A 14,573-nucleotide genomic window follows, 5' to 3' on the forward strand; every position below is an offset into this window, starting at 1 on the left:
CGAAGAGAACCATTTTCCTGCTCGTTGAACGAGGCGGACCAATAGGCAAAGTTCTCGTCCATCGGTGGTTACCGGGATGCTATCAACAATGGTAACAGGGTCTTACTGACAGAGTTGTACAACGAGGTGCTTACTAAGCAGGGAATTATCACTGCTCAGTTAAATCAGATTACAAGAAAGCTTAACAAGACAATGGAAAGGAAAATGTGATTATCAGGTTTAACAGAAGAATGGAAAGGAAAATGTGTTTAAACACATTTTCAAGGGTATATCCTTCCCAAGAACAATCAGAGCATGATATCCATGACAGGATAGAAAGTAGGTAAGGGGAGAGGAATTTCAAGACATTACCCATACAACGGTGTTTGGATAATTGAGCAAGAAACATTTAGCATTGGGCTTCAAATGCTCTTATTGAAAATCGGAGTACCACAGACATGCTTCGAGATAGCATTGACATGGTCAACAGGTGAAAATCAGACTTTGGAAACAAATAGGATCCATCAGGAATAACTTGTAGAATAAATCTTACAGTTTCCCACGGAAGAAGGGGTAACCTTGCTAAAAGGGGAACTATAACAATAGGGCCTCCGACCAGGTGCGCTAGGCACGAATCACCTTACCGGGTTAAAGAACAATGTTATAACTCTTGGAAATATGTTCCAACCATCATATCTGACCGAGGTGCGGATCTAATTGGTGTCATGATACCTCAGACTCAGGATGTCCGAGAAGAAAAGGTGCAACACAATTAGTCGAAATGACATTGCAAGATTCTCGGGAAATGAACCATGGGAGAGGGTTCCTGGAATAATAGTTCATCATTAAACCAAGGAGGGAATGAGAAGGTGGCTGATGGGCTCAGCGACAATTCATCGAGAATTTTAAACAGAGGGCTTTCCACAATAATGTGAACAAGAAGATGACACTAGTCAATTCAAATGATATAATTTTGTATGCTCTAGGAAAACATACACCATCAATCATAGTTGAAAGGTGCAACCGAAATGTGGGCTTATAGTAGCATGATCAACGTTAGAATGGTGGTTCAGCAACCGATAGGCTAAGAATGAATTATCGATCATTAACTCCAAAGCAATAGGGTTGCTAGAAGGGAAAAATCCAAACATCACCGTTCACTTGTTGGTACCCCAGTTGGAATCAATACGAGGACCAAGAAAGAATGGTCATGGTGAGAAGTATCACTATACCAAGAATTCTTAAGTGGTGGAGCAATCCTCACAACATTCTTGACATCAAATATGGTAATACTCCGCGGTAGAACATAACATAAGTTGGATAGCAAGGAACTCAAGGTACAGCACAAAACAGGAACAAGTTTTGTGTTGGAGGGAATGCAATAATGTTGTCGATGATAACCCAAATCATCGAGGGCAAAGGATGCTATTTCTCATCAAGAATTCGATAGATATCTTGGAAGACCTCATAAGGTTGATGATGTTCACGACACATTTGTCGAGAGATTTCAAGATGTAAACAATCAGCAACGACATCGAGTCAAAGAAATGATGAAGCGGAAGGTCATTGGAACCATGGGTAGGACACAAACTTTAAATCAAGCTTGTTGCTCAAGGTGAACTGATATGACGAGGAAGATCGATGTAAGTTTAGCTCATCATCGAAAGTTGTGCTCCGAGATTAAGGACCAGGTAGCATAGTTAAAATTTAGCATGATAATGATATAGCCGATCAGGCTAGGAATGACTTGAAGGATTATTAAACTCGTAAGCAACAAGAATTACTTAGAGTTATTGAATCAGAGTGCGGAATCGATTCACTTATCGGTGTTCTCGAGTGACTAATATCTCAGAACCTGGGGGGATCCGAGATCGGTGAGAAACAATACTAGATGAAGACTCGCAGGAAGCAACACAGTACTCGAGATACCAGAGGTTAATACTCGAGGAAGATCAAAAATAGAGGTTGCAGAGATGTATCGATCAACAAAAGACAAGTGCTTTAACTTGTCTGAGAAATGGAATCAAGGAGAAAATGTGGTCGGGATCATGATTGCAAATGATCAATACATAGGTACCAGATGGTGTCATATTAAGGAAATAGTTAATATTGCAAGAAGCTTCTATGATAGGATCTACATCGTGTCCATGGGCATGAACACAAAGTTCAAGGTTGACTCCCACTTCTCCAATGCATAACCTTTCATTCACTTCTCACATTCGAGGAATTTGTAGTGTTGAAATTTTATCTAGCAAAATACCAGAAGTGTGTGACTCGTGAAAACTTTCAAGTTCACGCATATTAAGGAAGGCATAGGTTCAACCCATCAGGGTATCGTGGAAACATATACCACAAGCTTCAATAGTAAATACCACAAGCTCGAAAGAAGAGCATGGTTGGTCAATCAGAGGATAGGATTTATCAATGGAGAAAGAACTTCCAAAGTGATTGGATATGAAGGACTCTAACGGTTAAAATCCAACAAAGGATCCGGTGGTCCTCAAAGGATCTGATGTGAGCATCGGTACTCAACCAGAGGGAGAAACAATGCAAGGAGATTAGACTATAGAAACAACTGAATAATTCAAAGCTCAAATGCAAAAGAATTATGATTTCTGACCAAGAGATCAGAAGCAAACACTTTGATTAAGGATGGATAAGTTGCGTAAGCTTAGGGGTACAATCGATGGCAATCCGATTGGTCGAGAACCAGCTGATGGTTAACATGATGTCTGAGCCGGAAGGGTTAATTCTAAGGATTGCAAGCATCCGCAGCATATCGAATCAATAAACTCTAATTGATAATGACAAGGATGCCAATAAGATTACTAGACTTATTGGATTAATCATAATGCTAGCAAGCAAGAATTTCAAGAGCATTAGGCTGTTGAGGATTTTCAGAAGAACGAATGGTATTACGAAGACTTTTGTGAAATACCTGAATCAACTGGGGATGAGCGGATACTCGGTAAGGGCGAGAATTATCCGTAGGGGTATTCAGGTGACAAAGTACAGCAAGGCACTAAGCTCAAAGGATTTTTGGAACAACACAAAGTATTTTGGGACATCTTGTAATAACAAGATCAACGGGGAATGATTGTATGAATGGCAAGTGTATGCAATTTCCATAGGGGTTGACGGTGGACGGAAATCGCAAATGCGACGTCACAAAGACTCAAGAGAACATCGTAGAGTAACTTCGGTATCTTCTAGTGCATCAAGCGATCATCTGAAGTGAGGGGCTCTCCGGGAGAAGTATTATCGAGAACCTAAAGTTAGTTTTGTTTTTAGCAAAATCATTTAACCCGAATAGAAGAGAGTTCAGAGTCCCAGAGTATAGACGAGGAATAAAATATTCTAATACCACCAAATGGCGACGTGGGCCCATGGGCCGCACAGCCATGTTAGTAAAAGTTTTGTAAAGTCTAGACTCGACTTCGGCCAAGGAGTTGGAAAGGGGATTCCTACAGGCAGTCGGCTCTGATACCAACTTGTGACGCCCCCGATTCAATCGTACACTAATCATACACGCAAACGTGTACGATCAAGATCAGGGACTCACGGGAAGATATCACAACACAACTCTACAAATAAAATAAGTCATACAAGCATCATATTACAAGCCAGGGGCCTCGAAGGCTCGAATACAAGAGCTCGATCATAGACGAGTCAGCGGAAGCAACAATATCTGAGTACAGACATAAGTTAAACAAGTTGCCTTAAGAAGGCTAGCACAAACTGGGATACAGATCGAAAGAGGCGCAGGCCTCCTGCCTGGGATCCTCCTAACTACTCCTGGTCGTCGACAGCGGGCATCACGTAGTAGTAGGCACCTCCGGTGTAGTAGGAGTCGTCGTCGACGGTGGCGTCTGGCTCCTAGACTCCAACATTTGGTTGCGACAACCAGGTAGAAGGGATAGAGGGAAAAGAAGGAGAAAGCAACCGTGAGTACTCATCCAAAGTACTCGCAAGCAAGGAGCTACACTACATATGTATGCATTGGTATCAACTAGAATAAGGCTATTATATGTGGACTGGACTGCAGAAAGCCGGAATAAGAGGGGGATAGCTAGTCCTTTCGAAGACTACGCTTCTGGCAGCCTCCGTCTTGCAGCATGTAGAAGAGAGTAGACTGAAGTCCTCCAAGTAGCATCGCATAGCATAATCCTAACCGATGATCCTCCCCTCGTCGCCCTGTGAGAGAGCGATCACCGGTTGTATCTGGCACTTGGAAGGGTGTGTTTTATTAAGTATCCGGTTCTAGTTGTCAAAAGGTCAAGGTACAACTCCAAGTTGTCCTGTTACCGAAGATCACGGCTATTCGAATAGATTAACTTCCCTGCAGGGGTGCACCACATTCCCCAACACGCTTGATCCCATTTGGCCGGACACACTTTCCTGGGTCATGCCCGGCCTCGGAAGATCAACACGTCGCAGCCCCACCTAGGCACAACCGAGAGGTCAGCACGCCAGTCTAAACCTAAGCGCACAGGGGTCTGGGCCCATCGCCCTTAGCACACCTGCACGTTGCGAACGCGGCCGGAAGCAGAACTAGCCCCCTTAATACAAGAGCAGGCTTACGTTCCAATCCGGCGCGCGCCGCTCAGTCGCTGACGTCACGAAGGCTTCGGCTGATACCACGACGCCGGGATACCCATAACTACTCCCACGTAGATGGTTAGTGCGTATAGACCAAATGGCCAGACTCAGATCAAATACCCAGATCTCGTTAAGCGTGATAAGTATCCGCGAACGCCGACCAGGGCCAGGCCCACCTCTCTCCTAGGTGGTCTCAACCTGCCCTGTCGCTCTGCCTCAAAGTAACAGTCGGGGGCCGTCGGGAACCCAGGCCCACCTCTACCGGGATGGAGCCACCTGCCCCTTCAGCCCCCATCTCCGAACAGTATCACAGGTAAGGTAACTGTGTAAAGTATATTGTATATGCCCGTGATCACCTCCCGGCGTGATCACGGCCCAGTAGTATAGCATGGCAGACGGACAAGAGTGTAGGGCCACTGATAGAACACTAGCATCCTATACTAAGCAGTAGGATAGCAGGTAATGGTAACAACAGTAGTAGCAAGGACAGGCTATGCATCAGAATAGGATTAACGGAAAGCAGTAACATGCTACACTACTCTAATGCAAGCAGTATAGAGAAGAGTAGGCGATATCTGGTGATCAAGGGGGGGCTTGCCTGGTTGCTCTGGCAAGAGAGAGGGGTCGTCAACTCCGTAGTCGTACTGGGTAGCAGCGGCGTCGGTCTCGGTGTCTAGCGAGAGAAGAGGGGGAAGAAACAATAAATATTTAAGCAAGCAGTTGCATAGCGATGCATGACCTGACAAGTATCAGTTCTAGAGGTGCTCTAACGTGGTATGAGGTGATACCGATGAAGGGGGGAACATCCGGGAAAGTATCCCGGTGTTTTGCGTTTTCGGGCAGAGGAGCCGGAGGGGGAAAGTTGCGAGTTTGATAGGTTAGGGATGCGTGGCGGACGAACGGGCTGCGTATCCGGGTTCGTCTCGTCGTTCTGAGCAACTTTCATGTACAAAGTATTTTCATCCGAGCTACGGTTTATTTTATATTAATTTTAAAAGGATTTTTATCATTTTTAGAATTTATTTAACTATTTAATTCTAACATTATCCAGAATAGTGCACGCTGACGTCATCATGACGTCAGCAGTCAACAGGGAGTTGACTGGGTCAATCTGACGTGTGGGTCCCGCATGTCATACACTGTTTACTCTAATTAGGATTTAACTAATCTAATCACAGTTTAATTAACTAACAATACTTAATTAGGTTAACTAAACAAGATTAATTAAGTTAATTAATTCACTAATTAATTAATTATTAATTAATTTTATTAAGTCTTTTTTTTCTTTTCTTTTTAACGTTTTGGGGCCGGGCCCCACATGTCTGTGGCCCGTCGGGGCCTAGAGGGCGCGGGCGAGCGGGTGCGGGCGCCCGCCCGAACGGGGCGCGGGCAAGGCCGTGGCCGGCGATGGCCACCGGAGCGGCGGCGCGGCACCGGCAAGGGGAAGCAAGGGCAAGGCCAGGTGTAGTGGTGGCCGGCGGAGAGGCGGGGCCGTAAGGGCCACCGCAGGCGCGGCGGGCGCCAGCAGCGAAGAGCAGCACCAGCCGGGGCTGGCGAGGGCAAGGCCCTATCCTGCAGGCGGGATGGTGCGGGCAACGACGAGCGTTGGGTGTGGGTGGCTCCGACGCGGCGGTGGCCATCAACGCGAGCGCGGGAAGGGGCAAGTGGGCGCGACGCCGATGACAGGCCGTGGCGACGGGGAGAAGGGCGCGGTGAGCGCGCAACGGGCGCGGCCGGAGCGCGTCGACCATGCGCGGGGAGGACGGTGACCGTGGCTACCCAGAGAGAGGGGGCGAAGGGGGACAGCGGCGGTCACTTGCGAGCAGGGAAGGGGAGGGCGACGGGGCGCGTTGGCGTCCGGTGAGGGAGAGGCGAGGCGGCGTGTCCGGCGAGGGCGGCGCCGGGTTGGGTGCCGGCGACGGAGGCGTGGTCGAGGCGGCGTGAGGAAGAGACAAGGAGGCGGCGGATTCGTGGCGGCGCAGGGCTCCAGCGATGTGGTCCTCCCGGCGGCGTCAGGAGACAACGCCAGGCGGCTGCGGCCATGGGCGCGCAGGGGACGAGCGCGCGGGGGGGAGGCGTGCGGGGACGGGCGACGGGGTCGGGCCTCTCCCCGATCCAGATGGGATCGAGAGGAGAGGGGGGGAGGGAGTGGCGTCGTGGGGAGGGGAAGTGGGTGACGGGGTGGTTAGGGTTTCGGGGGGGTATGGATAAGGGGAGGGGGTGGCCGGTTGGGCCTGCGCCCGAATGGGCCGGCCAACTAGGCCAGTAGGCCGTGGGAGGGGGTTCCCTCTTTTTTTTTGCTAGTTTCTTTCTTTTTACTTTTCTTTTCTATTTTCATTTCCTTTTTGATTCATTACAGTTTTATAAAACCTAAAAGCAAGTCCCAACTTAGCAATAATAATTATGCTACTGACCTATTAATTTCAGGCAACTAAATAAGATATTCTGATATTTTATAAATAGAAAGGCATTTATATAATTGTTTTACCTACTGCTTTAATTACCTAAGTGCATTTAAACCTTTTACAATAAGTGTGTTTTCTCCACCATAATTTCCTATGAATTAATTGGTTCACTCCGAACATTTTAGTTTTAAAATTTGAAAAGTTTTATTGTTTGCCTGATTTTGAATTTGAATTAGAATTGGTCTCGAACTAACTCGAGATTAGCGACTATAATCGAGGTGACGTGGCATCATTAGCAGAGGATCACTGTAGCTTAATTACCCGGGCGTCACATGTTACTAGACCATGATGAACCTGCGAACTATGAGGAAGCGATGATGAGCCCAGATTCCGCGAAACGGTTTGAGGCCATGAAATCTGAGATATGATCCACGTGTGAGAACAAAGTGTGGACTTTGGTTGACTTGACCGATGATCGGCAAGCCATTGAAAATAAATGGATCTTCAAGAGGAAGACGAACGCTGATAGTAGTGTTACTATCTACAAAGCTAGACTTGTCGAAAAAGGTTTTTGACAAAGTTCAAGGTGTTGACTATGATGAGATTTTCTCACTCGTAGCGATGCTTAAGTCTGTCCGAATCATCTTAGCAAATTTGCACATTTTATGAAATCTGGAAAATGGATGTCAAAACTACATTCCTTAATGGAGTTCTTAAAGAAGAGTTGTATATGATGCAACCAGAAGGTTTTGTCGATCCTAAAGGTGCTAACAAAATGTGCAATCTCCAGCGATCCATCTATGGACTGGTGCAAGCATCTCAGAGTTGGAATATATGCTTTGATGAGTTGATCAAAGCATATAGTTTTATACAGACTTGTGGTGAAGTCTGTATTTACAAGAAAGTGAGTGGGAGCACTACAACATTTCTGATAAATATATGTGAATGACATATTGTTGATCGGAAATAATGTAACATTTTCTGGAAAGCATAAAGGAGTTTTTGAAAGGAGTTTTTCAAAAAAAAGACCTCGGTAAAGCTACTTACATATTGAGCATCAAGATCTATGGAGATAGATCAAGACGCTTGATAAGTTTTTCAATGAGTACATACCTTGACAAGATTTTGGAGTAGTTCAAAATGGAACAGTCAAAGAAAGAATCATTGCCTGTGTTACAAGGTGTGAAATTGAGTAAGACTCAAAGCCCGACCACGGCAGAAGATAGAAAGAGAATGAAAGTCATTCCCTATGCCTCAACCATAGGTTCTATAAAGTATGCCATGCTATGTACCAGATCTATTGTATACCCTACACTGAGTTTGGCAAGGGAGTACAATAGTGATCTAAGGGTAGATCACTACACAACGGCCAAAAATATCCTTAGTGGAATAAGGATATGTTTCTCGATTATAGAGGTGACAAAAGGTTCGTCGTAAAGAGTTACGTCGATGCAAGCTTTGACACTGATCCAGATGACTCTAAGTCTCAATCTGGATACATATTGAAAGTGGGAGCAATTAGCTAAAGTAGCTCCGTGCAGAGCATTATAGACATAGAAATTTGCAAAATACATACGGATCTGAATTTTGGCAGACCTATTGACTAAACTTCTCTCACAAGCAAAACAAGATCACACCTTAGTACTCTTTGGGTGTTAATCACATAGCGATGTGAACTAGATTATTGACTCTAGTAAACCCTTTTAGTGTTGGTCACATGGCGATGTGAACTATGGGTGTTAATCACATACTAATGTGAACTATTGGTGTTAAATCACATGGCGATGTGAACTAGATTATTGACTCTAGTGCAAGTGGGAGACTGAAGGAAATATGCCCTAGAGGCAATAATAAAGTTATTATTTATTTACTTATTTCATGATAAATGTTTATTATTCATGCTAGAATTGTTTAACCAGAAACTTGATACATGTGTGAATACATAGACAAAACAATGTGTCCCTAGTATGCCTCTACTTGACTAGCTTGTTCATCAAAGATGCTTATGTTTCCTAGCCATAGACATGTGTTGTCATTTGATGAACGGGATCACATCATTAGGAGAATGGTGTGGTGGACAAGACCCATTCATTAGCTTAGCATTGTGATCGTTACAGTTTTATTGCTACTGCTTTCTTCATGACTTATACATGTTCCTCGGACTATGACATTGTGCAACTCCCGTATATCCGGAGGAACACTTTGTGTGCAATCAAATGTCACAACGCAAATGGGTGATTATAAAGATGCTCTACAAGTGTTTCCGAAGGTGTTTGTTGGGTTGGCATGAATCAAGATTAGGATTTGTCACTCCGTGTATCAGAGAGGTATCTCTGGGCCCTCTCGGTAATGCACATCACTATAAGCCTTGCAAGCAATGTGACTAATGAGTTAGTTGTGGGATGATGCATTACAGAACGAGTAAAGAGACTTGCCCGTAACGAGATTGGACTAGGTATTGAGATACCGACGATCAAATCTCGGGCAAGTAACATACCGATGAAAAAGGGAACAACGTATGTTGTTATGCGGTTTAACCGTTAAAGATCTTCGTAGAATATGTAGGAACCAATATGAGCATCCAGGTTCCGCTATTGGTTATTGACCGAAGATGAGTCTCGGTCATGTCTACATAGTTCTCAAACCCGTAGGGTCCGCACGCTTAAAGTTCGGTGACGATCGGCATTATGAGTTTTTGTGTTTTGATGTACCTAAGTTAGTTCGGAGTCCCGAATATGATCATGCACATGATGAGGAGTCTCAAAATGGTCGAGTCGTAAAGATTGATATATTGGATGACTATGTTCGGACACCGGAAAGGTTCCAGAAGGTTTCGGACATATACCGGAGTACCAAGGGGTTACCTCAACCTCAAGATGGGAATGGGCCGACCCAGCCCTGGCCCCGGCCCCGTGGCCCCAAGATCAATATGTGAGGCCACGGGCCGGCCCATTTCATCAGAATTTTGTGGCCCCATTGACCCATTGGGTACATGAGGCCGACCCAGAATTTAGCAAATGTTTACATAGCCCAGAGGATTATAGGTTTTTGAACCAAATGTTTGCACAGTCCAACAATTGTGGCCTCGCCAAATTACTAATAAGTCCCCAAAAGATTAGATATGTCAGCAAACATGTACACAATACAGTAAAATGAAAGGTCTAACCTTTTCACATTTAGTAAAATGGCAAGATCATGAGATTACATGTTTCAAGAGCATCAAGCAAAATACCTCAATCCAACATATTCGAACAAGATCAAAAGATTACAAGTTTCAAATAACGTCAAGCTAATGACCTCAATCCAACAGACTCAGACAAGATCAAAATATTACAGGTTCAATATGCTAAACTTTTGACATCCGGTAGGTTATAGAGAAAGCTGACATATCTTTGCTTCACCATCTGCTTCAAGTTTAACATCAATTGCTCCAACAAGCATCAGTCCTCGATATCTGTATTTACAAAGAAATGTTACAAGAGTGATTCTGTGCACATCAACTAAATAATATATTTATCCCTCAAAAAACTAAATAATATATTTATGAACAGAGGAATATTCTTTGTAGCAAAGGCGTGTTCCAGAAAACTAATTCATGATCAGGTTTGCAAGAAAATACACTTCTAAATATCCATTATACACTACTCGTCATCCACTCCGCAACATATTCTAATCAAGTTACTTTAGTTAGCAATGCATATTTTTAATATAGTTTGGCGATGAAAAAAATGAATCTGAACTACACATTCATATCTGAGAGAAAAAAGAAATATATATTAGAGATCAAGTATAACTTGGGGAAACCAAAAACAAAAAGCACTAGTTCTGTGTGTAAAGCACTCTATATATTCATCTACATGTTTGGGCTGCATCTTGCAAATAGTTCCCTGAAACAAACTATAGATATGAAATCCCTCATTAAAAAACAGACTTCATACTTTAAGTGTACTTTCATATACATGGCACTATATGCATCAGAAAGTTTCTCATACCTTGTAAGTCCATTATAATGTCATGAACTGAAGCCAAGCTGCATTGAGTATTAGCTGCAGAAAAAGAAGAAGAAACTTGTAAACTTGAAGCATTAACAAGAAACAAAGAAGAAACTTGTGTCGTATGGTTTTACCGTTGGCCCTTATCCAATCTTGTAAGCAAACAAGAGCTTCAAGTGTCGTTGCGGTCATTCGACTTCGAAAATCTGATAGGACTCTCTTCCCTGTGCTGAAGGCGGACTCAGATGCCACCGCAGAGGCAGGAGCCGCCAAGATATCTGCTGCCATGCGACTCAGCGTTGGGTATTCACCTGAGTTCGTCTGCCACCATGCAAGGATATTGAATAGATCACTTCGACGGATGGGTACCTTTGACAAGTACGAATCAAGTTTGGTGGAATCCAAATTTGTTGATCGAGCAGTGAGGGTGACATGTTGGTCCCAATCAGCCATAGGATCTTCACCACTTACAACCATGTCATCATCACCTCCTTGTGACATGGGATCTGATCCATTGTCATTCAATTGGAGGTATTCATTGAACAACCCTTGGAACACATTTTTTATTTTAGCAATCATTGTTGTAGCTTCGTTCCCAAACTCTAGGCCAAATCGGAACTCAATATATTTTAACTTGAATTGTGGGTCCAAAATCACTGGAATACAAAGGCTCAACCATGTCATCTTCCAATATCTTCTGAATTTTCTCTTCATATATTTGACCGTTGTGCCCATCTCAGAATCCTCTTCATAATGTTGTTGCTCTAAGGTCAGCTTCACTTTCCACATTTCATGGAAATACAAGTTAGCAGCTGGATATTTTGTGCCGGATATCACATTAGTGGCTTCATAAAATACCTTCAGTAGCCTGCAAACATATTTGGCATTTTCCCAATCCTCAAAAGATGACTTGAAGGTATATTGTTTATCTTGAATGGCCAAAGAGTCAAACACTCCGCGATACTCTTTTGCTATATCAATCATCATGTAGGTTGAGTTCCAGCGAGTTGGAACATCAAGACTTGGAGTTCTCCCACATGATACACCATGTTGCTCAATGATTTCTTGAAATTTTTCCTTTCGACTTGGTGAGCTTTGAATGTATTTCACAGTTTCACGTATCATGTTGATCACTGGACCAAGGAAGTTCAATCCTGCTTGACATATCAGATTTATGACATGGGCGGCACAACGTTGGTGAAACAACTTGTCACCACCAGGTAACATCTTCTTAAGCAGGAGATGTGCCTTCAATAGCTTCATCATTGCACCATTATTCGATGCATTGTCTAGCATCACAGCAAAGAGATTATCTTCAATGTTCCACTCTCTTATGAAATTCACCATGATGTTGAACATTGCAGCTCCTGTGTGCGGCGTCTCCATAGCGGCAAATTTAACTATCTCTTCTGCTGCTTCCACTCCTCATCAATGAAGTGAGTTGTCTGATTTGATGTCCATAGGTCCGTGGTCAAAGAAATCTTGGATTTGGAGTTTTGGAACATCCTTTGCAGAATTCTCTTCTCTTCCTTGAATGCTTTCATGCAATCCTCCTTCACTGTTTTTCTGCATATCATCTTGAAGCTGGGATTTAGACTAGAGACAAATCTTCTAAATCCATCATACTCCACCAATGAGAATGCCAATTCATGCAACACTATCATCCTCATCAGCTCTCGGCGTGCTAATGCCTGATTAAAGGTCCAAAGCCCCATTGCAACTCCATCAGGACTCACGATAGAAGCACTCAGTTGTCCAGAAACTCTAAGAACCTTCTTCCTTTCCCTGCATCTCTTCAAATGTTTGCGCAATGAACTTGTTCCATGTTTACGCTCAGCACAAATATTCCTTGCACAGTGTTTGCACTCAGCAGCTACAACTATGCCATCAACACGGATTGGCTCATATTCTTTCCACACTTTAGACAAAAACTTTCTTCCTGGTTCAGAAAATTTTCCCATGTCAATGATCTCAACCTCTCCCTCTTCATCCACATTATCTCCCTCTTGTTCTTCTTCTTCATCATCATCCTCATTTTCTTCTCCTTCCTCTTCTTCTTCATAGTCAACATCTTCTTCATCAGCCTCATCTTCTTCAAAATCAACCATACGAGTGTCTTGTGAACGTCCTGCTGAGCAAAGGACACAAGTGTTAACATTACAATTACGAGTATTTTTTATTTTAGCAACCATTAGTTTGCATCCCTAGAAAAAGAAAGATTAACAATACTCACCATGATAAGCTCTACAAATGTTTATCGAAGAAGGAGACACCCCCGGGGGTGGTTGAGCCCTTCTCATTGTCGCACCGAATATCAACGATGAACCACCACTTTGGTATGCCTCATGGTCCCCTTCTTCCTCTTCCATTTTTCTGATCAGAGGAAAATATATGAACATTAGAGAGAAATAACTTTCAAAATCAACAGCAGATGTAATACCCAAATTTCATTTACTTGTACTAATGCAGGACAACCAACAAATTTTGTATATTAACTTAACAGAATTTGGTTTGAGAATCCAAACACTTAATAGGATTCGGGGGAAGAAATTTACAAATCAGTAGACAAGTAGTACCATGATCCCCAAATCTGTTGCTTGCCCTGGGCAAAATGATCCAGTATAAATATGATCTAGTTCTTTATGTACTTGTTCATCTACACTGGCTGGATGACTTTACTTTTACTACTACCTCTTCCCCTTTCTTTTCAAGTTGGGAAATAACTTATGCAGTAGTAGACAAGTAGTACCATGAAGTGGATGCTGCCGATCATCATTCACACGGACCAATACTATAGAACTAATGCAGATTCATTGTACATGATACTGTAGAACCAACATTGAATCTACTGCAGAATCAACACTGAAGCTATTGCAGACAACACTGACCAAGAACCAAAACAAGAGCAATGCTTGAATTGCAGCTGCGCTGGGAAGGGGAGGAGGCTGGCAGGAATCTCACCTTCGAGCTGGACAAGTTGGAGAAGGGGAAAAGACGGCGGCCGGAATGGCGAGTTCAACGGCGACCGGGGCCGTGGGACGGCGAGCTCGACGGCGACCGAGAAGACGAACGAGAGGCACACCGTCAGTGGTAGGAACGCTGGCGGAGGCAGAGGTGGTCGGGGGCGGCAGAGATCATCGGGGGCGGCAGAGATCGTCGGGGGCAGCAGAGATCGTCAGGGCGGCCGGAAGAGATCGCCGGGGACAGCGGCAGAGGTGGACTAGGGCAAAGCGACCATCTGGCTGGGTCGACCCGTGCGATCCATCGGGTCACACGGTGCCAGCTCCACTGACCCGTATATGATTCAAGGCCAACCCCACCTGGCCCATTGGCCTCGACATTTTGGGTCGGGTCAGTGACCTAGCGGCCCGACCCGGCCCATTCCCATCTTGACCGGAACCCCTCGGGGGGCTTAATGGGCCTACATGGGCCTTAGTGGAAATAGAGGGAAGCAAGGGGAGTGTGGGGCACGCCCCCCAAGGCCCAAAACGAATTGATTTAGGGCAGGGGGTCGACCCCCTCTTTCCTTCTCCTCCTCTCCCTTTCCTTCCCCCTCTCCTACTCCTACTAGGAAAAGGAGGAGTCCTACTCCTAGTGG

At 44.3% G+C, this 14,573-nt stretch overlaps 1 pseudogene; it reads right to left on the minus strand.

Moving 5' to 3' along the window:
• Window positions 1–10,423: 10,423 nt before the first annotated feature.
• LOC147971173 (zinc finger BED domain-containing protein RICESLEEPER 2-like) lies at window positions 10,424–13,275 on the minus strand (annotated as a pseudogene).
• Between the last annotated feature and the right edge of the window lie 1,298 nt (window positions 13,276–14,573).

The sequence above is a fragment of the Triticum urartu genome, chromosome 5A, assembly GCF_056163025.1.
Source record: "Triticum urartu cultivar PI428250 chromosome 5A, HENAU_Tu73, whole genome shotgun sequence".
Classification (NCBI taxonomy): domain Eukaryota; kingdom Viridiplantae; phylum Streptophyta; class Magnoliopsida; order Poales; family Poaceae; genus Triticum; species Triticum urartu.